The 26,341-nt window shown below is 50.8% G+C and overlaps 1 protein-coding gene across 2 annotated transcripts in view; it reads right to left on the bottom strand.

Moving 5' to 3' along the window:
* The window catches only part of LOC146811672 (microfibril-associated glycoprotein 4-like), a 639,295-nt gene that overhangs the window by 611,852 nt on the left and 1,102 nt on the right, over positions 1 to 26,341 (bottom strand). The window lies entirely within an intron of this gene.

Here is a 26,341-nt window from a genome sequence, read left to right as displayed (position 1 = left end):
CAAGAAAAGGAGCAGTAAGGGTAAGGCTTCGCCTTCCCCCTTGCCCCAGGTCGTGGATCAAGTCTCCGAGGAGGCTGACCTTAAAGAACTGAGGGAAACTGAGCCGCAAGAGCTTGAACCTGGTCAGGTTGAGTTTCTGGGCTCAGGGGGACCCTCCAGGGAAGACCTGGGGAAGGCACAGTTAGACTGCCCCTCACTTGAACCCCTCAGACAGCAGGCCGCTGCTGAGGCTGCAGGGAACGCCACAGGTACCCACAAAGTGTACTGGGACGATGGACTCCTGTACTCCGAGGCAAGAGACCCCAAACCTGGTGCGACCAGGAGGCTGGTCATCCCCTTGTCTCTGAGAGGTTTCCTTCTCACCTTGGCCCACGAGATTCCCCTTGCAGGTCACTTAGGCCAGAATAAGACTTGGGACAGAATTGTTCCACACTTTCACTGGCCCCACATGTCCGAAGATACGAAGGAGTTTTGCCGCTCCTGTGTCACTTGCCAAGCCAGTGGTAAGTCAGGTGGCACGACAAAGGCCCCCCTCATACCACTACCAGTGGTGGGGGTACCCTTTGAACGGGTGGGGATCGACATTGTCGGACCAATGGAACCCCAGACAGCATCGGGGCACAAGTTTATACTGGTGGTGGTGGACCACGCCACCAGGTATCCCGAAGCTATTCCCCTTAGGACCACTACCGCACCTGTGGTGGCACGGGCCCTACTTGGAGTGTTCTCCAGAGTGGGCTTCCCTAAGGAGGTCGTCTCAGACAGAGGTGCAAACTTCATGTCGGGATATCTGACTGCTATGTGGAAGGAATGTGGTGTCAACTACAAGTTCACCACACCCTATCACCCACAATGCAATGGGCTTGTTGAGAGATTCAACAGGACCCTAAAAGGGATGATTCACGGACTACCTGAAAAGCTTCGGCGGAGATGGGATGTCCTGATACCCTGCCTCTTGTTCGCCTACAGAGAGGTCCCGCAGAAGGGGGTTGGCTACAGCCCTTTTGAGCTTCTGTTCGGACATCCTGTAAGGGGACCCCTTTGTTTGGTAAAGGAAGGATGGGAGAGACCTCTCAGAAAGCCGGCATCAAACATTGTGGACTATGTGCTCGGTCTCCGCTCGCGGATGGCGGAGTACATGGAAAAGGCGTCTAAAAACCTGGAGGCGAGCCAAGAATTACAGAAAGCTTGGCACGACCAAAAGGCTGTCCTGACTGTGTACCAGCCTGGACAGAAGGTGTGGGTGCTGGAGCCAGTGGCCCCAGCAGCACTCAAAGACAAATGGTCTGGGCCCCACACGATCATTGAGCAAAAGGGAGAGGTCACCTACTTGGTAGACCTGGGAACTCCCCGAAGCCCCCACAGGGTGCTCCATGTAAACAGGCTCAAGGCATATGTCGACAGGGAGGGCATGGGCTTGCTCATGGCCACAGATGAGGGACAGGAGGAGGAGAGTGACCCTCTCCCAGACCTGCTCTCTCAGAACCCTGACGATGGATCAGTAGATGGTGTTGTCTTTTGTGGCAGCCTCTCTGGACATCAACAAGAGGATTGTAAACAGGTTCTTCAATCCTTTCGACATATGTTCTCTCTGACACCCAGTCAGACCAAGTGGTGTACCCATGAGGTCGACACTGGGGACAGTCTGCCCGTAAAGAGTAAAATCTATCGGCAACCTGATCATGTCAGAGACTGCATCAAGACAGAGGTGCAGAAAATGTTGGAGCTGGGAGTCATTGAACCCTCGGACAGCCCCTGGGCTAGTCCCGTAGTGCTCGTGCCGAAACCTCACACCCAGGGCGGTAAGAAAGAGATGAGGTTTTGCGTGGACTACAGAGGTCTCAATGCGGTCACTAAGACTGACGCCCACCCGATACCAAGAGCAGACGAACTTATCGACCGGTTGGCCTCGGCCAACTACTTAAGTACGTTTGACCTGACAGCTGGGTATTGGCAAATCAGGTTAGCTGAGGAGGCCAAGCCCAAAACAGCATTTTCTACCCCGGGTGGGCATTATCAGTTCGTGGTAATGCCCTTTGGTTTGAAAAATGCACCTGCCACCTTCCAAAGGCTGGTGAATCGAGTTCTCACTGGGTTGGACGACTTCTGTGCGGCGTATCTGGACGATATCGCTGTCTTTAGCTCCACCTGGGAGGATCACCTGGTCCACCTGAGGAAAGTGTTAGAGGCCCTGCAGAAGGCAGGCCTCACTATCAAGGCCACCAAGTGCCAGATAGGGCAGACACAGGTTGTATACCTGGGCCACCTTGTAGGTGGAGGCCAGGTTCAACCATTGGAGAGCAAAATACAGGCCATCCAGGACTGGGCTCCTCCAACCACCCAGACTCAGGTTCGAGCTTTCTTGGGCCTGACTGGTTATTACCGGAAATTTGTCAGAAATTATGGATCCATTGTGACCCCGCTAAACGACCTGACAAGTAAAAAGATGCCAAAAAAAGTTCAGTGGACAGCAAGCTGTCAGAAGGCATTCAATGACCTAAAGCAGGCCATGTGCACAGCACCTATCCTAAAGAGTCCAGACTACTCCAAACCATTCATTGTCCAAACAGACGCTTCGGAGCTGGGTGTGGGAGCTGTTCTATCGCAACTGAATTTTGATGGTCATGACCAGCCCATAGCTTTTATTAGCAGGAGGCTGACCCCCAGAGAGAAGAATTGGTCAGCTATTGAGAGGGAGGCCTTTGCTGTGGTTTGGGCCCTGAAGAAGTTGAGGCCATACTTGTTTGGCACTCACTTCAAGATTCAGACCGACCATAAAGCCCCTCTTGTGGCTAAATCAAATGAAGGGTGAAAACCCCAAACTACTTAGGTGGTCCATTTCCCTACAGGGGATGGACTTCACAGTGGAGCATAGACCTGGCACTGATCATGGCAATGCAGATGGGCTCTCCAGGTATTTCCACTTAGAGCAAGAAGACTCACCTGGTCAAGGTTAGCTTATTGTCCCAAAGTTTGGGGGGGGGTCATGTAGGAGAGTAGGGTCTGCAATCCTATGATCACCCAGATTTTTTGCTTTTGCTTCATTGGTTTACGACTTTCTCCGGCTGTGGGCCTGCCAATCAGACCCACAGCCTAGCTGTTCTCTCTCGAAATTAACACACATGTACATTAGGTGCATCCACTAATTGGAACTGGGCCGCCTTGTCAGTCCCTGTCTCAGCATACCACAGGTATCCAGGGCATCGGTGTACCCAGGGCCTACCAGGGGCTGAAGCATGTATTATGCCACCCCTGGAATGACCGCCCAAATCTGACACAACTGGCTGCACGACAGCTGGGGCCACGTGGTGTAATCACCCGTTGCTGTAGGTGTAGTATTCCTACACCTAAACCCTAAAATGGACACATGGATTCCTATCAGTCACTCCTATAGCAGGCCTTATCAATCCTGAAGGCAGAGTGCAGGGAATCATGTGGGACGGTGCTCTGGCGCGAGCTGAGCCCGTCGACGGCTTGCGGAACCAAGTCCTAATAGCCGTTCCATGGTGACGCGGGCCAACTACTTTTAATGCATTATAATCCTTGCGGTTATTTGCTAACTTTGGCATCACATCACCTACCCATGTCGAGTAAGGTGTCATACGAATGGGAATACGAACCCCTCGCCAGTCCTGGCGACGGGGTTAGCATTTCCCCCTTTTAGAGGGACACGACATGGAAGTAACCTTGAACCCCGGTTAAAGTTGACTCAAGCCTCAGCATCACAAAATGGATGCTGCCACCAGACACAAGTCTGACCTCCTGCTGCTGGGGGACCTTCCAGCAAGGGGAGCTTGGACAAAGGGTTTCCTGTCGAGGGCGGTGTTAGCACCATCCCAGACAGGGTTTGTGTATCCCAGGTAGGCAGGGCTGAAAGGAAGGTGATTGCAAGTGGCACCCCGGTGCTCACTGTGCACAGCCCGGCTCAAACCAGTTTCGGGGGCACACCAGCCCCTGAGCTGGCGCGAAGCCGGACAAAGGATAGGGGTGTAACCACCCCCCTCCTGGCTCCACCCATAGGTAGAACCTAGTCACGGGCCAGCCCCTTTTCTTAGAATAAAGGTAGGAGCGAGTCCCCTTCCCAAATTGGATAATCAGATAATCGGATAACTCCGAATCACGAACCACTTTCCACGAAAGGAACTCTTGACTATTTCTGAAGACTCTCCCTTGTGGCTAAGGAGTAGCCACCCTGCACCAGCAGGCACCACCTAAGCGCTTGCGGTTTGCTGTACGTCTCCTACGGATCAAGACTGCCCAGCTCGACGAGACCCGAGTTCCCTGCCATCTCTGACCTTTTACCTACCTCATCAGCCCAGCTGAGAGTCATAGGTGTGACGAGACCTGCGGGACCGGCTATCTTCAGAACCGGCACGACGCTTATCTAGCACGCCCACCGAGGGACCCTCGAGTGAGTGCACCTAGGGTTTGAGAAGCCCTAAACCCTGAGCAGCTCCAGCATCGAAGTCTGTCTCCCCAGCATCCACGAGATCTGCGTGGGGGCCCTTCCGCTTCTTGCTGTTCCCAGCGTTGTCCGACCACTTGCCGACCGGCTTGTGGCCCTCTTCACGACGCTCCAAGATTATTTGCATCACCGGTCTGGTTGCTCCAGACTGGCTCTTGCTCCCCTTCAACAGAGGAGTACCACGGACCCTCCTGGTCCACTCCCGACGCCATCTTGACTCCCCCGCTTGGGTTGCCACTGCCAAGATCCGCTGACCCTTCCTGGGCCCAGCATCATCGACAGCAGACACCTTCGTGGGACAGCTCGCCCTCCATCCTGGTCGCCGCCGCGCCTCCTGGTCCGAGGAACAGCCGAGTCCGACGTCACCCACTCACCTGGTCGAGGTGACTTCAGCCGGTACCTCCCTGGTACCCACACGATCGCTGGCTAGCGGTTGAGAACTGAGTCCCCTCTGCTTTCAGGTTTCCTTCATCACCGATCCAGGCTTGGATCGCTCTGAACATCGTCACTGGTCGCCTGCCAGCAACTTCTTCTTTCAGGCTCCTGAGACTACACGAGGACTCCCGACATCTTGCCGAACTTCACGCAGCCGCAGCCTCCGGGCTAGGTAACTCGAGCATCTCGGTGCTCCATCGCAGGTTCGCTCTACAAGTGTCCAGTTCCTTTTTCGTTTAGTCCCACTGATCGGAACACTCCGGAATCAGTACCTCCAGACTCTAACCATTCGCATTTCACTGTTAGTGTAGATGGTTTCTCGTGCCCCTCGGGCATTTGTGTAAATTGTGCAACTGAAGTATTTTCCTAAGAGTTTTGTAGTGTGCTTAGCTCCCTGACTCATAAAGAGCCAGGGTAGTCTTGTTATAAATAAATATCCTTTTATTTTCATAACAACTTGTGTGGTGTCCTTTCACTTGGTGTTCAAGGGGTATATGTGATGGTAAACAGCTGGCTTAACACGCCCTCTAGAGTTTAGCCTAAGACTGCTCGTATCCACGCTACTAGGATAGCTGGTCTATAAGGTTGACTTGCAACCAATCATCAATAAGGGTCGTTTGGAATGATACACAGTGATCACTAGAATAGTGAGCACTACATATCAGGCCAACTTCTCACAACACCCACAACCACACAAAACCACAATCACTCACAACCACACGCAACCACAGCCAAGCAAACACAACCACACACACCACCACAAACACACAACCACAACTACACACACAACCACTCACAGCCACACACAGAACCACACACAACCACAACTACACACACAACCACAAACACACAAAACCACAATCACTCACACACAACCACAGCCACGCAAACACAACCACACACACCACCACATACACACAACCACACACAACCACAACTACACACACAACCACTCACAGCCACACACACAACCACACACAACCACAGCCACACACACAACCACACACACAACCACCACACACAGAACCACACAACCACCACACACAGAACCACACACACACAACCCCACCCACACCCAACCACACACAAGCACACACACAACCACACACAACCACACACACACACCCACACACACAACCACACACAATAACACACACACACACAATCACACACACAACCACACACACACACACAACCACACAACCACAAGCACACACAACCATACACACACAACTACAATCACTCACAACCACACACACAACAGTTGCATAACTAAATACTTATAAGGTCCCAAAAGCGAGACCTATTGGCTATGCCAATGCTTGTTTGGCAAAGTGCCTAGCTGTAGTTTTTGAACCCTAGCTCTGCTGACACCTAGGGAAACCTAGCAAACCTATACATTTTTTGAAACTAGACACCCAGGGGAATCCAGGATGGGGTGACTTGACTGCCTCCCACCAGGTTCTGTTACCCAGAATCCCTTGCAAACCAAATTGTCAAAAAAAACAAATTTTCCCCATATTTCTGTGGTGGAAAGTTCTAGAATCTGCGTGGATCCACAAATTTCCACCCACCCCGCGTTCCCCAAAGTCTTCCGGCAAAAATGGTACCTCACTTGTGTGGGTCGGCCTAGTGCCTGCGACAGGAAATGGCGCAAAACGCAACGTGGACACACTTCAGTTTTGCAGTGAAAAATGACCCTTTTTTGACAAAGTGCCTAGCTGTAGTTTTTGAACCATAGCTCTGCTGGTACCTAGGGAAACCTAGCAAACCTATACATTTGTGAAAGCTAGACACCCAGGGGAATCCAGAATGGGGTGACATTACTGCCTCCCACCAAGTAATGTTACCCAGAATCCCATGCAAACCTAAAAAAGTGTAAAAAAAAACCAAATTTTCCCCACATTTCTGTGGTAGAAAGTTCTGGAATCTGCGTGGATCCACAAATTTCCACCCACCCCGCGTTCCCCAAAGTCTTCCGAGACAAATGGTATCTCACTTGTGTGGGTCAGCCTAGTGCCCGCGACAGGAAACAGCGCAAAACGCAACATGGTCACACCTCAATTGCGCAGTGAAAAATGACCCTTTTTTGGCAAAGTGCCTAGCTGTAGTTTTTGAACCATAGCTCTGCCGGCACCTAGGGAAACCTAGCAAACCTATACATTTTTTAAAACTAGACGCCCAGGGTAATCCAGGATGGGATGACTTGACTGCCTCCCACCAGGTTCTGTTACCCAGAATCCCTTGCAAACCTAAAAAATTGGCAAAGAAACCACATTTTCCCCACATTTCTGTGGTTGAAAGTTCTGGAATCTGCGTGGATCCACACATTTCCACCCACCCCGCGTCCCCCAAAGTCTTCCGAGAAAAATGATACCTGACTTGTGTGGGTCGGCCTAGTACCCGCGACAGGAAACGGCGCAAAACGTAACGTGGTCACACCTCAATTTTGCAGTGACAAATTACCCTTTTTAGGTCTCGCTGAGTCAGCGCGCATGTGCTGCTCGGAGAAACTTTAGTAGGTGAGTTTTCAAAGTGCTACCCACATGGTTTTGCTGGCTACAAGCTTGAGTGCACGATGGCGTGTACGTGCACAGCTGCTCCCCGCATTCCCCCTCCCTTCTCGCCCTGCCCTTTGATGCTCTCCTCGCATCTCCCTCCTCACTTTTCATCAGTTTCATTCTGGCTCCTTTTCGTCAGTTTCATTCTGGCTCCTCGCATTCCCCTCTGCTCCTCGCATTCCCCCCTCCCTTCTCGGCCAGTTTTGATGCTTATAACATTGTGTTTCATTTAGGGCATTAAACATAAAGGAGCACTGGCAACGCTGATAAAATGGATTTCATTTTGAGTAGTGACTAAAACTTTAACCACACACACACAACCACACACACACAGCCACACACACAACCACAACTACACACACAACCACACACAAACAACCACTCAGAACCGCATGCAACCACACACACAACCACACGCAACCACACACACAACCCACACCCACACACCCCCACACACACCCCCACACACACCCACACACACACCCACACACACACCCACACACACACAACCACACACACAACCACACACACACACAGAACCACACACACAACCACACACACCCACTCAATCACACACACAACCACACACGCACACAACCACGCACACACAACCGCACACACAATAACACACAACCACACACACACAACCACAATCACACACACAACACCACAACCATACACCTACACACAACCACAATCACACCCACCCACACACAACCAGAACCACACACACAACTACACCCCACACCCCCCCCACACACACACACACACACAACCACACACGCACATCCCCCACCCACCCACACACACCTGCACAACCACACCCACACCCACACAACTGCACACAACCACACACAACCACAGCCACACACACACACAACCCCAAACACACAACCACACACATACAACTATACACACAACCATCACAACAACACATAACCACACACACAACCACTCACAACAACCACGCACACACAACCACGCACATACAACCGCACACACAATAACACACAACCACACACACAACCACACACACACAACCACAATCACACACACAACCACTCACACACAACCACAACCATACACCTACACACAACCACAATCACACACACCCACACACAACCAGAACCACACACACAACTACACCCCACCCCCCACACACACACCCACACACACACAACCACACCCGCACATCCCCCACACACAATCACACACGCACATCCCCCACACACCCACACAACCACAACTGCACACAACCACAAACACACAACCACACATACAACCACAACTACACACAACCACAACTATACACACAACCACACACACAACCACAAACACACAAAACCACAATCACTCACACACAACCACACACAGCCACACACACACAACCACACACACACCACCACAACCACAAACACACAACCACACACACACAACCACAACTACACACAACCACAACACACAACCACAGCCACACACAGAACCATACACACAACCACACACACAACCACAACTACACACAACCACACACACACACAACCACACACACACAACCACAATCACACACCACACACAACCACAACTACACACAACCACAAACACACAACCACACACCAACACACACACCAACAACCACACATACAACCACAACTACACACACAACCACAACACCACACCCACAACCACACACACAGAACCACACAACCACACACACACACAACCACACACACAAGCACACACAACCACACACAAAACCACACACAGACACAACCACACACAATAACACACACACACAACCACACACCTACACACACAACCACACACACAACACACACATGCACAGAATCACACACACAACCACAAGCACTCCCAACCACACACACACACCTACAATCACTCACAACCACACATACAACCCCCCACACACACACAACCACACACACAACAGTTGCATAACTAAATACTTATAAGTTCCCAAAAGCGAGACCGACTGGCTATGCCAATGCTTGTTTGGCAAAGTGCCTAGCTGTAGTTTTTGAACCCTAGCTCTGCTGACACCTAGCAAACCTATACATTTTTTAAAACTAGACACCCAGGGGAATCCAGGATGGGGTGACTTGACTGCCTCCCACCAGGTTCTGTTACCCAGAATCCCTTGCAAACCAAATAGTAAAATAAAAAATCCCCATATTTCTGTGGTGGAAAGTTCTAGAATGTGCGTGGATCCACAAATTTCCACCCACCCCGCGTTCCCCAAAGTCTTCCGGCAAAAATGGTACCTCACTTGTGTGGGTCGGCCTAGTGCCCGCGACAGGAAGTGGCGCAAAACGCAACGTGGACACACCTCAGTTTTGCAGTGAAAAAATACCCTTTTTTGGCAAAGTGCCTAGCTGTAGTTTTTTAACCCTAGCTCTGACGGCACCTTGGGAAACCTACCAAACCCACATATTTTTGAAAACTAGACACCCAGGGGATTCTAGGGAGGTATGGCTTGCGTGGTTCCCCCAACGTTTCCTTACCCAGAATCCCCTGCAAACCTCAATTTTAGCTGAAAAATGCACTTTTTCCACACATTTTTGTGTGGGAAAGTTGTGCCATCCCTGGGCTGACACAATCTTCCTACCACCCAGCGTTCCCTCGAGTCTCCCGATAAAAACGGTGCCTCACACGTGTGGGAGGCACAAGTCCCTGCGACAGGCAAGGGCCCAACACGTAGTGAGGCGACATCAAAATTGCCTATCACAAAACGACCTGGTTTTGTAAAGGGGGTACCCTGGGTTTTTGGCCCGGTGCTCGGCGGCCACCTAGGGAAACATACCAAACCCACACATTTCTGAAAACTAGACACCCGGGGGATTCCAGGGAGGTATGTAATGGTGGCGGGGTGGGGGCATTGGGGTGCCCATTTTGGGCAGCCCCACCCTAAAAAAATTGTGCAAAAAAAATCCCTGGCATTTAGTGGGTTGGGGGCATTGGCGTGCCTGTTTCGGACAGCCACCACCCTAAATAAAATTGCGTGAAACAAATCCCTGCCATCAAGTGGGCTTTCCGCCTCCCCGAAGGGGCAGATTAGGGGGCCAATGCCCCATCTGCCCCCCAGGAGGGGCAGAAATACTGTAATAATTGCGGGGGCTGGGGGCATGGTAATGCCCGTTTTGGGCAGCCCCCACCCTTATTTTTACTTTCTAAAAAAATCCCTGGTGTCTAGTGGGCTTTGTGCCGCCCCAGGGGGGCAGATTAGGGGCCAATACCCCATCTGCCCCCCAGGGGGGGGGGAAGAAAGGCTGTAATGGTGGCAGGTGGGTGGGGTCATTGGTGTGCCTGTTTCGGGCAGCCCCCACCTTTATTTTTATTTCTAAAAAATTCCATGGTGTCTAGTGGGCTTTTTGCCCCCCAGGGGGGGGCAAAAAGACTAAATTATGCCAGAATGAATTGGGGGGAGCAAAGGCCCTTGCCCAAGAGGCCACTCCCCCCTCCCTGGTGTCTAGTGGGTGGATCCCTGCTTGGGGATCGCCCTCCTGTGGCGATCCCCAAGCAGATTCTCCCCTTTCCAACAATACCTCTCCCGTCATTCTACGTGCTCAGGGGGCTGAGCTAGCCCCCTGAGCACTTCAGGGAAATGGGGGGGGGGGGGTTCAGGAGCTGGGGAAGCTCTTCCCCCAGCTCCCGAGACTCTTTTGGCAAAAAGGCTATCTCTCTGGTGCCCGCACCAGAGGGATTTCCGGTGCGATGTTTCATGACGAGCTGGACTCGTCACGAGCGCTGTGTGCCATGATGAGTCCAGCTCGTCATGAGCATGCAAGGGGTTAAATGTGTGTTTCAAGTGCTTTCACAATTAAAAATGTTTCACCATCAAATCGGGGTACAAATAAATGCAATGATTTTTCTTGGAGCATTATTTTTTATGTGCATGCTTTTCTCTCAAAAAGCACTTAAAAATAGGCTTTACATCGGTTTCAAGTTTTAGACATGCAGTCACATAAAGCCCTCTCCATGAAATACAGAAGTGTGAGTTTATATTTACACCTCCCTTGATATATTATTTTATCATGCCTGTGGGTTTGTTTTTCCTTTGTCACATCCTTCAAAAATAAAGGCTAAACATTGGGTGGAAGCAACAGTGACTATGTAATATTTAGCAACATACATTTCCTTTAAATGCCTTTTATTATTCACTTTCACATGATCGGACAAGAAATACAAAGTGGAAACAATCATACTATCTGGGAACATATACATTGTTCCATGCATGCAGGGTGACCCCAATAAAAATAAAGAATTGCTTACATTATGCCAACTAATGTAAACAACATTGTTTGCAGTTTGTTGACAGCTGATTAAACAGTGTTACTACTTGGATTTCTGTAGCCTCGTTCGGTGTATGTGCCTCCCCACTGGCAGGCCATACCATACCATACAGTGACAGGCAACACCATACCATACAATAAAATGACAGGTTATACCATACCATGCCATACAATTGCAGACTATACCAGCCCATACTAAACCATACTGTACAATGACAGACAATACCATACTCTAGAATGATGACCATACCATTCCTATACTATACCCTGGCATACCATAACATAAAATGCAATGAAAGACCATACCATACTTCACTATACGATGACCAGCTATTCCATATCATACCATACTCTTCAGTGGTAGGCCATACTATAAGACCGGCTATACCCTACGACAGACAATACCATACAATGACTAGCCATACCATACTATACAACAGGCCATATTATTCAATGAGAGACATACTATATTATACAAGAAGCCAGACCATGCTATACCACGTCATACTATAGAATGACAGGCCATACCATACTGTACAATGACAGGATATACCACATTATACTATACAATGACAGACCGTACCATGCCATGCGATACAATGACAGACCATGCTATAGTATATTATACAATGACAGACCATATCATACCATACATTGACAGGCCATACCATATGTACAATGATGGGCCATGCTGTTCCGTACTATACCATATGATACACTGATAGACCATACCGAACCATATTATACAATGACAGGCTATACACGCCGATAGAATGACAGGCTAGGCTATACAATACCATACCATACTTTACAATGACAGGCCATACTATATTATACCAAACTAAACAATGACAGGCAATACCATACATATTATAGAATCACATACCATATTAAACAATTGCAAGCCATAACATACCATACCCTGGTATACATTGACAGGCCAAACCATAAGAAGCCGCACCACACTGACCAAGGCAATAGATCTAACATAGGCGAGACCTATTGACTTTGCCAATGCTTGTTTCACTTTGGTAGAAAGTGGAAAAGATTGACCGAATACTTTGGAGTGGGAATTGTTGAAAGTGAATCCCATCTTTTAGATAATTTCCGTTTTAGAGTTCATTAGTTAGAGAAATTAATATACTCTCTGGTTTCTGCCTTAGACGTGTACATTCTGAAGAAGCACTGCAGACGCACTGTCCTGAGACCACCGTACCAATACATGTGTGTCATCACAGAACAGCGCAACACTGGCCTGTGAGCCCTCCTGGAAGATGGGAATAAGTGGCGCAAGGAATACTTTGAGCAAAGTGGTTATTAAGTTCAATTTTAAAACTCAATACATGTTAATTTTGTGAAAGAGATACTGTAGGGGGTAGTAGACAATGTGTGAGACCGGCCTCACGGCGTGGCCCTCTCCATCATCCAGCCAACTTGCAACCACCCTCAAGACACGACATCCCCGACTCCGGCCGCCCCAGCCACCTCCGATCCGCGGGCCGGCCAGAGGCCTGACCAACTCACCCCCCTACCACGCATGTCCAACCAAGGAAGCGGGAGCCCTCAACACAGACCCAGAGGCGCCAGCCCAGTCACACCTCGGGTCGCCTTCCCCGGGAGGACTCAATCGGCCACCAGGCCCCTGGGGAGCAGGCGCCTCCCCTACCGAGCGTCTGGGTCCCTCCCAGACCCACCTGAAAAGACCAAAGAAGTGAGCGGCAGGAAATCCCGCCGAACCCCCTCCGTCACCCCAGTCCCCCCTCTGCGAGCCCTCCGGACTTCAAAGAACCAGCGGAGTATAACAAGGGGTGCCGGAGAAACAAGGACAGAGAAGACCTGGAACCATCTGAGCCTGCTGACGCTGTCGCGGCTCCTGAACGCGGAATTCACCTGGGCCTGCTGAGTGACTCGCGGCCTCTTGCTATTGAACCATCTGAGCCCTGCGGACGAGGTCGCGGCTCCCGAACACTGATCCACCTAGGCCTGCTGAGTGACTCGCGGCCCCCAGCTATTGAACCATCTGAGCCCTGCTGACGGAATCGAGGCTCCTGAACCCCGACCACCTGTGCCTGCTGAGAGACTCGCGGCGCTCCCCTTGAGGACGACTCGGTAAGAGATCGCCCAGAGACACGACACCCTCCAGCTCGAGGATTGTGAGCTTCCGCAGGGTATTTCGCAGAGACACTATCTTGAAAGACTGTCCCGCTACCCCCATTCCCCACGACTGACTTGTGGTACGTTGTGCCACTGCTGTACTATTTGCCTTTTGGGTCATAAAGATCCCTTGAAATCATCGATAAAAGAACTTATCGTCCTACAAAGAATACGTGTGGTGTCCCTCTGTTCACAGTGCAGTTCAGGGTGTGCGCGCCTGGTTCGGCTTACTTGGGAGAGGTGGGTCAAAGGGGTGGGCAAGACGTTTATCGAACCCCCTTCCGGCGAACGCCTTTCCAACATTTGGTGGCAGACGACGGGATCCGAGCCGACACCGAAAGAGAGCGTGCAGTGAACGACTGACGCACTACCAAACAGAGATGGAAGGAGAAACCTCCCTGGGTGCCGCAGGTACCGAGATAAGCTCACCGTTCCGAGAGGATCAATTGGACTATTACACGCATAGAGAACTAAAACAGTTTTGCAAAGACCTTGGCATCGCTACCACCGGACTGAGCACAAAGGAAGACTTCCAGAAAGTACTGAAAGCCTGGGTCGAGACGGGGGCGCCCCCGACCCAAACGGAAGGAGACTCTACCCATGAACAAACAAGCACCCCGGCGAGAAACAACGGGCCAGAGGGGAACCTGTCCTCCGAGGAACTAGCGGACCGAGAGAGAAGCCGCAACCACGAACTGGAACTGGCAAAACTAAAAATCGAGGGAGAGATAAAACTGGCAGAGAAGAAGTTAGCCGTCGAGCAGTTACGGCTACAAGGGGAACTCGAAGAGAAGAGACTCCAAAGGGAGCACGACGAAAAGAAACTCCAGCTAGAACATGAACGCGGCCTGAAGGAGATTGAGTGGCGGGCTAGACACGAAAAGTCACAGCCGGCCGGGAATCCACAGCCCGCTCCCGCCGGGGAAACCAAAGTTCACATCCCCAAGGATGTGGTCAAGGAGTATTATAAGAACGATGATATCCAGCAGTGGTTTAAAGCCTACGAAGTCGCCATGACCTCTCACCGAGTCCCGCAGAAGGATTGGGGGGCTGGCCTATGGGGCCGGTTTTTAAGCGAAGGAAGGGACACTCTGCTCGATCTGCCCTCCGCGGTCATGAACTCCTACAGCCACATGAAGGAAGCCCTCGTGGGCCGGTACGGACTCACCCCCGAAATGTACCGACAACGGTTCCGAGATTGCAAAAAGATACAGGGCACCACGTGGGTCGAATACGTGAACTTTTACAGCCGAGCCTTGGACGGGTGGATCAAGGGCAGCAAGGTCTCCACCTTCGAAGAACTGTTCGATCTGATCGCCTGGGAACATTTAGCGGCCAATTGCTTTATAGAACTGCGCCAGCATCTCCTAGACAGTAAACTCACCGACCCTCGGAAGCTGGCCGCTGAGGCTGATCGTTGGGTGAACACCCGGGCCACCCGGGGCCCCGTGGGGGACTACGGCCGCAACAGTCAGGGTCCCCCCCGCCAGAGGGGCGGAGGGAACCACGGCCGACCAAGAGACTATGCCGGGGGGTCCTCCACCAGCCCCCCCAGCAGCCCACCAGCGGCGGGTTCGGCCCAGTCTCCAGCCAGCACCGGAGCCCCAGGACGACCAGGTCCACGAGCTAGGATCACCTGCTTCCGCTGCCAGCAGCCCGGACACTACGCCAATGACCCCCAGTGTCCCCAGTATCAGCGAACCACAACGACCAACCCCACGACCCGGCAGATGGCCTCCGTGGCTCTGGGGGAAGAAATGGAAGACTCCGAGGAATGGGAACCGGCGGCCATGGCCCTGGTCTCCCTTGGGGATCGAGAAATGGTCCCCGGGACACCCTTGCCCGCCAACACAGAAAAGTACCGACAGCGGGTGACCATCAACGGCCACCGAGTCGAGGGCCTTCGCGACACCGGGGCGAGTGTCACCGCGGTCCACCGCAGCCTAATTTCCGAAGACCAGATCCTAGCCGGGGCCCTCTGTCCGGTCGTATCCTCCGACAATTCTGAGAGCCTCTGCCAGATGGCCCTGGTGCCCTTCGAGTGGGGAGGGGTCTCCGGAGAACTGAAGGTAGCGGTCCGGACCTCGCAGCCCGTAGACTGCCTCCTGGGCAACGACCTGGAAAGTTCCCCGTGGGGGCAGGTAGAACGAAGAGCCCACCTGGAGATGATGGGCCTACCAGAATGGGTCTGCGCCACCACGCGCTCCATGACCGCACGAGTGGCCCCCTCCAAGGGCGGTGAAGCCCTCTTACCGAACACTTTCCCCGAGAGCAGGGACCCCCTACCAGAAGCAGACAACCCTCCTTCCGAGGAAGAAGGAGACACTAACCCAGGGGAAGGACCGGAACCTTCCGCCCCAGAGGCCCCGATGGAACCCGAAGAACTGCCCGAGTTGGCCCAGTGGCACTGCGAAGGGGGGCCCTCCCGCGAAGAGTTCTGCCAGGAACAGACCACTTGCCCCTCCCTCGAGGGACTTAGACAACAAGCCGAAGCCCAGATCGCCGGTGACCAAACCGGAACCCATTGGGTCTATTGGGACAATGGCCTCCTCTACAGCGAGCAAAAGTCCGCCGAGCTAGGCGCAGCACGAGTACTGGTGGTACCCCTGCGGTTCCGGAGCCTCCTCCTGGGCCTGGCCCACGATGTACCCTTGGCAGGACACTTAGGCCAAGACAAGACATACCAGCGATTGGTGACCCACTTCTATTGGCCCAAGATGCGGGTGAATGTAGAAGCACACTGCAAGTCCTGCCTCACGTGCCAGGGCAGTGGGAAAAGTGGCGGAAAACGCAAAGCTCCCTTACAACCGTTCCCCGTTGTGAGTACCCCGTTCGAGCGGGTCGGCATCGACATCGTGGGACCCCTGGATCCGAAGACCGCCCAGGGCCACAGATTCATCCTTGTCCTGGTGGACCATGCCACCCGCTACCCCGAGGCCATCCCCCTCCGCACCGTGACGGCTCCCGTAGTGGGCCGGGCTCTCATGGGGATCTTCTCCCGTGTCGGATTTCCCCGCGAGGTTGTGAGTGATCGCGGCACGAACTTTATATCCCGCTACATGAAGTCCCTGTGGCAGCAGTGCGGAGTCACGTATAAGTTCACGACCCCCTACCACCCCCAGGGCAACGGCCTGGTGGAACGCTTCAACCGAACTCTGAAGGGAATGATCCTGGGCCTCGAAGAGCCCCTGCGCCGGAAATGGGACGTCCTCCTCCCTTGCCTCCTGTTTGCGTACCGGGAGGTTCCCCAAAAGTCTCTGGGGTTCAGCCCCTTCGAACTGCTGTACGGACATCCCGTTCGAGGGCCCCTGAGCCTGGTCAAAGAGGGCTGGGAGACAAGCCCCCGGGGGACACCCCCGGATGTGTTCCGCTACATCCTGGCGCTCCGCAACCAGACGAGGAAGTTTAGAGAACTTGCAGAGGCTAACCTCGAGGCCAGCCAAGAAGAAATGAAGCGCTGGTATGACCAGAACGCAACCTTGGTCGAGTTCCAGCCGGGCCAGCAGGTTTGGGTCATGGCTCCGGTGAGACCCTGCGCCCTACAAGACAAATGGACTGGTCCATTCAAGGTGGTCGAACGGAAGAGCCAGGTCACGTATCTGGTCGACGTACAGTCCCCACGGAACCCCCTCCGGGTCCTCCACGTAAACCGTCTCAAGCCCCACTTCGTAAGGACAGAATTGAGTTTGCTACTGGCCACCGATGAGGGGGCAGAAGAAGACACTGAACCCCTGCCCGATCTCCTGTGCACGAAAGAACTGGACGGTTCCGTGGAGGGTGTGAAACTGTCGGCCACCCTCACTCCCCAGCAGGCCGACGACTGCCGCCAGCTGCTCGGACAATTCGCAGACCTTTTCTCCCTCATTCCAAGGGTGACCGACTGGTGTGTCCACGACGTAGACACCGGCGACTGCCCGCCTGTGAGACACCGAGCCTACCGGGTGCCTGACCGGGTCCGCACCTGCATCAAGACCGAGGTACAGAAAATGCTCAACCTAGAGGTCATCGAGCCCTCCGACAGCCCCTGGGCCAGCCCGGTGGTTCTGGTCCCGAAGGCGGCCTCCCCAGGGGTCGCCCCCGAACTAAGATTCTGTGTAGACTATCGGGGGCTCAACGCGGTCACCCGCGCAGACGCTCACCCTATTCCCCGAGCCGACGAGCTCATCGACCGCCTGGGGGCCGCCCAGTTCCTCAGCACTTTCGACCTGACCTGCGGGTACTGGCAGATCGCTCTCACGGAAGGGGCGAAAGAGCGCTCTGCCTTCTCCACGCCAGATGGCCACTACCGCTTCAGGGTCATGCCGTTCGGAATGAAAAACGCCCCAGCCACGTTCCAGCGGTTGGTGAACAAGGTCCTGGCCGGACTCGAGGAGTTCAGCGCAGCGTACCTTGACGACATCGCCGTATTCAGCTCTCAATGGCAAGAGCATCTCCAGCACCTCCGACAAGTACTAATGGCCCTGCGCCAAGCGGGCCTGACAGTGAAAGCCAGCAAATGCCAGCTCGGACAAGGCTCCGTGGTCTACCTGGGGCATCAGGTGGGCAGCGGCCAGGTCGCCCCTCTCCAGCCGAAGATCGATGCCATCAAGTCCTGGGAGACCCCCACCACGCAGACAGAGGTTCGGGCCTTCCTGGGCCTTACGGGGTACTACCGGAGGTTCATCAAAAATTATGGTAGTATCGCAGGGCCCCTCACAGAGTTGACCTCCAAAAAGCTTCCGCAGAAGGTGCAGTGGACCCCCCAGTGCCAGCAGGCGTTCGACGCCTTGAAAACCGCCATGTGCACCGCTCCCGTACTCAAGGCCCCCGACTACTCCCAAGAGTTCGTGGTCCAGACCGACGCATCCGAACATGGCATCGGGGCCGTGCTCTCGCAGTTCGACGACAAGGGCATTGATCAGCCCATAGCCTTCATCATCCGAAGGCTGCTGCCGAGAGAGCAGCGTTGGAGTACTATAGAGCGAGAGGCCTTTGCCGTAGTCTGGGCCCTCAAGAAACTGCGGCCCTACTTATTTGGAACCCATTTTCGAGTACAGACGGACCACCGGCCCTTGCAATGGCTAATGCGGATGAGGGGGGAGAACCCCAAGCTACTACGATGGTCCATCTCCCTCCAAGGGATGGATTTCACTGTCGAACATCGCCCTGGGACGGACCATGCCAACGCCGACGGCCTGTCCCGGTTCTTCCGCTTTGGCGAGGAGAGCCCCCCAGTGGATGGGTAGTTCTCCACGCCTTTCAGCTGGGGGGGACGCGTGTGAGACCGGCCTCACGGCGTGGCCCTCTCCATCATCCAGCCAACCTGCAACCACCCTCAAGACACGACATCCCCGACTCCGGCCGCCCCAGCCACCTCCGATCCGCGGGCCGGCCAGAGGCCTGACCAACTCACCCCCCTACCACGCATGTCCAACCAAGGAAGCGGGAGCCCTCAACACAGACCCAGAGGCGCCAGCCCAGTCACACCTCGGGTCGCCTTCCCCGGGAGGACTCAATCGGCCACCAGGCCCCTGGGGAGCAGGCGCCTCCCCTACCGAGCGTCTGGGTCCCTCCCAGACCCACCTGAAAAGACCAAAGAAGTGAGCGGCAGGAAATCCCGCCGAACCCCCTCCGTCACCCCAGTCCCCCCTCTGCGAGCCCTCCGGACTTCAAAGAACCAGCGGAGTATAACAAGGGGTGCCGGAGAAACAAGGACAGAGAAGACCTGGAACCATCTGAGCCTGCAGACGCTGTCGCGGCTCCTGAACGCGGAATTCACCTGGGCCTGCTGAGTGACTCGCGGCCTCTTGCTATTGAACCATCTGAGCCCTGCGGACGAGGTCGCGGCTCCCGAACACTGATCCACCTAGGCCTGCTGAGTGACTCGCGGCCCCCAGCTATTGAACCATCTGAGCCCTGCTGACGGAATCGCGGCTCCTGAACCCCGACCACCTGTGCCTGCTGAGAGACTCGCGGCGCTCCCCTTGAGGACGACTCGGTAAGAGATCGCCCAGAGACACGACACCCTCCAGCTCGAGGATTGTGAGCTTCCGCAGGGTATTTCGCAGAGACACTATCTTGAAAGACTGTCCCGCTACCCCCATTCCCCACGACTGACTTGTGGTACGTTGTGCCACTGCTGTACTATTTGCCTTTTGGGTCATAAAGATCCCTTGAAATCATCGATAAAAGAACTTATCGTCCTACAAAGAATACGTGTGGTGTCCCTCTGTTCACAGTGCAGTTCAGGGTGTGCGCGCCTGGTTCGGCTTACTTGGGAGAGGTGGGTCAAAGGGGTGGGCAAGACGTGTATCGAACCCCCTTCCGGCGAACGCCTTTCCAACACAATGAAGTTGCTTTGCACGTTGCCACGTCTGCACCAGCTGGATAATCCCAGAAAGCTTTATAGTCTGCAGAAAGATGACATGATTTTACCCCTTTTTGGACTGCAAGAAAAATGGGCATCAGTGTGTCCTATTAATTTGTATTTATTATTGAAGCTAACTGTAATAACAGTTGTAAAAATTAGTTGAACTATTTAGCAGTCAAAATAAGTGAGATGCAAGTTGGTGCCTGTTAGTTCCCACTCGCTTTGACGTCTGTATAGATTAAAATCACTCACTCGGCTGTACAATACACGACTCCAGGTACGAGACCATTGGAGTGCCTCAACAAATTATTATAAGGCGACTTTAAACATCTGTGCCTCCACTGTGTGTCTTACTACGACTGCGGAACCTTTCCATTTCCATGACTCCAGGTACGAGACCATTGGAGTGCCTCAACAAATTATTATAAGACGACTTTAAACATCTGTGCCTCCACTGTGTGTCTTACTAAGACTGCGGAACCTTTCTATTTCCATGACTCCAGGTATGAGACCATTGGAGTGCCTCAACAAATTATTATAAGGCGACTTTAAACATCTGTGCCTCCACTGTGTGTCTTACTACAACTGCGGAACCTTTTCATATCCATGCTTCTAGCGGTTAACCTGTAGCTAAGCCTCAAATCTGAACTTGACGTGCTCTCTTGTTTGCCAGCTGCACACAAATAGGTGATGTATCGTACAACCTGCACACTTCACTTTGCATGGACTTGCATACATGCACACTCTTGCACCTATGTAAAGCAAACAAGACTGAACTCTCGCTAGAAATGCATTAGTAGGATTAGTATAGCAAATAGATCATTGGCCTGGCCCCTTTGGACCATACCCCGCCCAAGCTCTGCAAGTAAACACTTGCTTGGTCATGTCCATGCTGAGTGCGCTACCACTGACTGAAGTTCCCTCCAGACCTGCTGGGTGTTTTTGCAGAGAAAGTGTCACATGCAGTACAATCATTGCACACAGTCCTCTGACAAACAGCAAAGTCACTGTGTGCACTCGCAGCCCTGAGACATATAGTTCTACTAAAATATTCACATGGCGCCCTGCAAGATCGGACGCAATAGTCCAGATGCAGCCCCACAAACTACATAATGATGATAGTGTGCAGCAGTGAACACAACTAAAACTCAACATAATTCTCCAATTAAAGTGTGCACAAGTGAACACAACTAAAACTCAACATAATTCTCCAATTACAGTGTGCAGAAGTGAACACAACTAAAACTCAACATAATTCTCCAATTCAAGTGTGCACAAGTGAACACAACTAAAACTCAACATAATTCTCCAATTACAGTGTGCAGAAGTGAACACAACTAAAACTCAACATAATTCTCCAATTCAAGTGTGCACAAGTGAACACAACTAAAACTCAACATAATTCTCCAATTAAAGTGTGCAGAAGTGAACACAACTAAAACTCAACTTGTGTCTTACAGAATAGGATGGACACCAGAAGCGGAGTGGTCACCAGAACTGTATACAATGCTCTAGATGTGACACCGAGAACTGGATACTGTATTCTGAGATATGAGGCGCTCACAAATGTACACAACTCTCCAGATCCGTCATTCACAACTTGGCACAGTCTTCTAGGTGAGGCTTCCAGACTTGAAGAAACGTCTGTCATGAGGCCTTAACTGGACACAGCACTTGAGACGCGGCCTCTAGATATGGACACAATACTCAAAATAGAATGTCAAGAACTGGATAAAATGCGCAAACCGAACCTTAACCAGAAATGGGGTCATTTTTATAGAGAAAGATGAAAGGCTAATTTTCTTCATCTAGAATGCATTTGCCCTTAACGAACAGTTTGGAGGTTCAGGGCAGAAAAGTGCATTTTTAACAGGCTTTTTGCTTAAAATGTGTTTTGGACACTTAATGATACGCAGACATATAGGGAACGTTTTTGCTAGAATTACTTGCCCCTTATACTAAGCTCTTAAGGATCCATTGCTTGCATGTGTAAGTTGACCAGAGTTTGATATGCAGAAACCCGAACAGTTCACATCTAAAGAGGGACAACAATTGAGCATCGATCAAAGGCACAGAATGACTAAATTGAAAGTACACACTGACATAGAAAACACATAATATCGAGGCATACATTGGAAATTTAATGCAATGTTTACACATATAGAATCATCTGTACTACATAAATTACTTTCAGATATGGGGTGCTAACGTCCTCCTTTGGAAGGAATAATAAACAAGCAGTAGCTAAGTCAATCGGTCTTGCCTTGGCCGCCCACCTTTTCGCTTTGACAATTCTTGTTTTGTTTGTCATGTTTTTTTTGCTGAACTTAATTGTTTGGGGACTAAACATCACTCATCAGTCTAAAAAAGTTAGCTAAAATCAAAAAATATTTTATGGGTCCCAAAAATCACACTTACATATGAGTTCCTGGCACTTAAGGAAACTACGTCGGATAATGTTGTTCTTTTTGTAAAAGGATACAGTGCCATAGCTCAAAATAAAGGTAGCCAATGGCCATGCTGTATGCTGTAGTGGGCGTAAGAATATAGGTAAGTGCATATACTTTTAATGAAATCAAAAGGTATTGGCTAATGCCAGACCTAAAAATGGGCTCCCTCTGTGTTTAGTCAACCCTGTCTGAAAACCAGGATTTGTTATATCTCCTGAAATTTGCGGGGGAGATGGTGAAAAGCTGAGACTGTCCTTGCAGACCCTGGCCCCTAGTCACACAGTGCATGTGTGTATCCTGGCCAAAGCACTTGAAATGAGTGTGCATCAGTTCCCTTATCTGTAAAGACTGGGAGAACCTAGACCAATACATCATTTTTGGAGGTGATGAACACTGATCTTTCTTTTTTGTCATCAGACTTTAACTCAGAGAAAGAGTCAGAAAGGGTGAAAAGGGAAGAGAGAAAAAGAAAGTTAGGGATATATTGCCAATGGGAGAAAGAAGACTGAAAAAGAGCCTGAAAGAGTGAGATACTAGGACCAGAACTGTAGGGTTGTGGAGTGGAGAGGCTCGACGTATTTGGCATCCCTTTCACTTATTATTTTTTGTTTTAATTTTCATACCACAAATTAGTTGTTTTGGCCCCAGACTGCCGGAACAAAAAACAAGGTATACAAAACTGCGCATATACTGTCCCCAGAGAATTATAAAAAGCTGAAAAATAAACATTTGAATTCAGTTGTCTCATTGCCAGTGCTTAAGTTGTATAAAAAAAATATGTGCCAGGGGGCTCTGAGGAGGTCACTGCAGCTTGCACCACCCATTGCTTCCACCACTGCTGACAATGACAGTACTAACACTACCAATCACACGCATACAAGTGTGACAATTCAGACAGGCAGGCATAAGTCATTTTAATGTAAATTGAGATAATAAACACCTGTTGTTGTGCTCTCTAAAGTCTCTCTTGTCTCTAAACTAGACAAACAGTGCTACTAGCTGGCAGACAGTCATAAGTGCAGGTGTTGACAATTGAGTGCCGGAGCCGAGAACCGGAAACCACCAGCTCAAATTAAGCACTGAGCGGTGCGTACATATCAATAAGAAAACAAAAAGATGCAAACAGTGATCTTTCGGGTTTAACGGAGGGTAATGCTCAGTTCCTACTCCTCATCAAAATGCTTTGAACAAAAGGGTTTTCTTTTCAAAACTGAGCCAGCGAATGCACACAAACACACTGTTCATTTTAATAAATACTGAGCCTACGCCAAATGCATCTAAAATACACTTCCTAGGGCATCATCTACATGTGAAGCGTATATATTTGGGCCCGGATGTATTATGAATTTGCATTGGGGTGGCGTCACTTTTGTGGTGCAGCACCAACCCAAAATGATTTTTGGCATTTATCAAGCCACACAAAGCCACTTTGCGTTGTTTAGTAAATACAAAGTAACTCAACGCAGCGCATAGGGCTGCCTTGTGTTACATTACATCGATTAGGCATTATGAGTGGCGCATGGGTGTTACCATGCATCCGCCAATACATTTTGATGCAAACCCAGATTTGCAAACACTTGTAAGCCTGGGTTTCCACTAAAATGTTGTGCCTACTCAACCGAGGCCTAATGAGAAATATTTATATTTCTCCTTTTTACTTCCTCTTTATGTGTGTGCTGCTATGACTAAGGATTGTCTTTATGCAGCAAGGTATTCCTTCCTTCACAAAAATAATCTTACCTATAGTGGAGTCATCATTGCGCTAGTATGTAAGGGTGCCTCCAGATGCGCTAGGCAGCACACTGTGCGCCAGCATTAGGAGACAGCAGGAATGCTCCATATCTTTGTAAATACGGAGCATTTCTGCTCTCTCCCTTTCACGCAGCGCGGCAAGTTCTCTTGCTTCACCGTGCTTTATGAAATAATAATAAATGTGCCCCTAAGAGAACAAAATAAAAGTAAATACGCATTAACCACCAATGCAGGCTGCTGCCTGAAACATGGACACCTGAGAGCACACCTCGTGGACTCCCCAGGAGCGTATCTTCGGGTGGGCGGTGGTGGGGTGTGACACCCCACTAAATAAATACATTCTTGGCTCGGTAGTTGGCTCTGGGGACGGGTCTACTATGTTTGTGTTGATTTTTGTTGTTTTCATTTCACTGAGAAGTTTTAATTCTCAATTTTTTGGATCGGTAACTTAAACATTTATGTAGTGACTGGTTTTCCAAATAGAAGTATTTATTGAATGGGTGCAAATGTACTGCTTTTTGGAATTTGCAAGCTTTTGCAATACTAGGTTTGGAAAACTACGTTATTCTCTGGTTTACAGGTATACTACTGGTAAACCCCCAAAAGGCGATGGTGTGAATGCTTGGACATCATCTAACCACTGGTAATTGCTTGTGGTAGTATTCTAACTAGGTCTGGGTGAAATCTTATAATAAAATACCATAATTTTAGGAATCTTACGTTACTCTTGTTACACGTAAATCCCAAAATTACGCTGTTATGCCACTTTGCGTAATTATGCGCCATTCGCGGTACAAATTTACAGTTAATGGTGCAGTTCACAATAAAAATTTACAGTGAAAGCACAGGAAAAACAGAACGTGAGTGGCTGTTGTTCATAGGGCTGTTGTTTAAATGCATCCTCCAGCCAAAGATGTACGTGAGGTTCCATAAAATAAGGTGTGGCCGGCACAGGTAATAGCGGTGGGGCAGGGAGAGGGTGGGGAGAGGGAAGTTGAAAGATGACGTGAAAGGAAAATAAAAATAAATAAAACCACTTACCTTGCGCTCTCCGTGTCGCCGATGCGGCAAGCACAAGGTAAGTGGTTTTCTTTTTTTTCTTTTATTTTACTTTCTCTATCCCGTCGTCTGTTGACCTCCTCACCCCTCCCCCCCTGCATAGCACTGCCTGTCACACCGCTGTAACCTGTGCCGGCTGCGCCTGCATAAAATATAGAGCATAATGACGGATTTGCATGCCATGTATTTTTTCTGTAATTTCATGTAAATTATGCAAAAAGGAATTATGCAAATTTTGCACACCCCTAATTCCAACCCATTGTTTTTCGCCAACTATGCCACTTTAGACAGAGGTCCAGCTAATGCAAAACAGTATTGGCCCTGTTCATCAGGTGAACAGTCCTTTCCGAACCATGGTCACCCCAACCCTTCACCCTGTGGCCCATCGCTTTTTGGTTGGGAAATGTAAGGTTCACACACCTCCAATCCCACTGACCAGGCTACTCCCCTAGGACTCTCCCTGCCTGGCTTCCACTTGCTGTGATGAAAATATGTAGGCAAGCTAGTAAATGTAGAAAAGAGAGAGTCGAAATAGTTCGAGTCGAGACCGTGGCTAAACTTGACTCTCAGAACCTCAGTCAACACATAATCCAAGCCATTGAAAATTTGCCACCTAAATTCCACAATAAACTTCGTGCAAACATATGGTGAAAACTTTAAAATGCTTAAGAATGTTTGTTTCGTTAATGTGTGTTTCAGTTTAACACATCCCAGTATATGACTGGATTGAGTGGAATTTATAATAGTTTCTAAATACAACAGCATTAGGGAAGGGAGGAACATTGCCGCGCTGTTTTGGTTTGCAATAG

Source organism: Triturus cristatus, chromosome 7, assembly GCF_964204655.1.
Source record: "Triturus cristatus chromosome 7, aTriCri1.1, whole genome shotgun sequence".
NCBI classification, from domain to species: domain Eukaryota; kingdom Metazoa; phylum Chordata; class Amphibia; order Caudata; family Salamandridae; genus Triturus; species Triturus cristatus.
The sequence above is the reverse complement of the archived record's forward strand: the minus strand, read 5'-3'. Positions and strand labels throughout refer to the sequence as shown.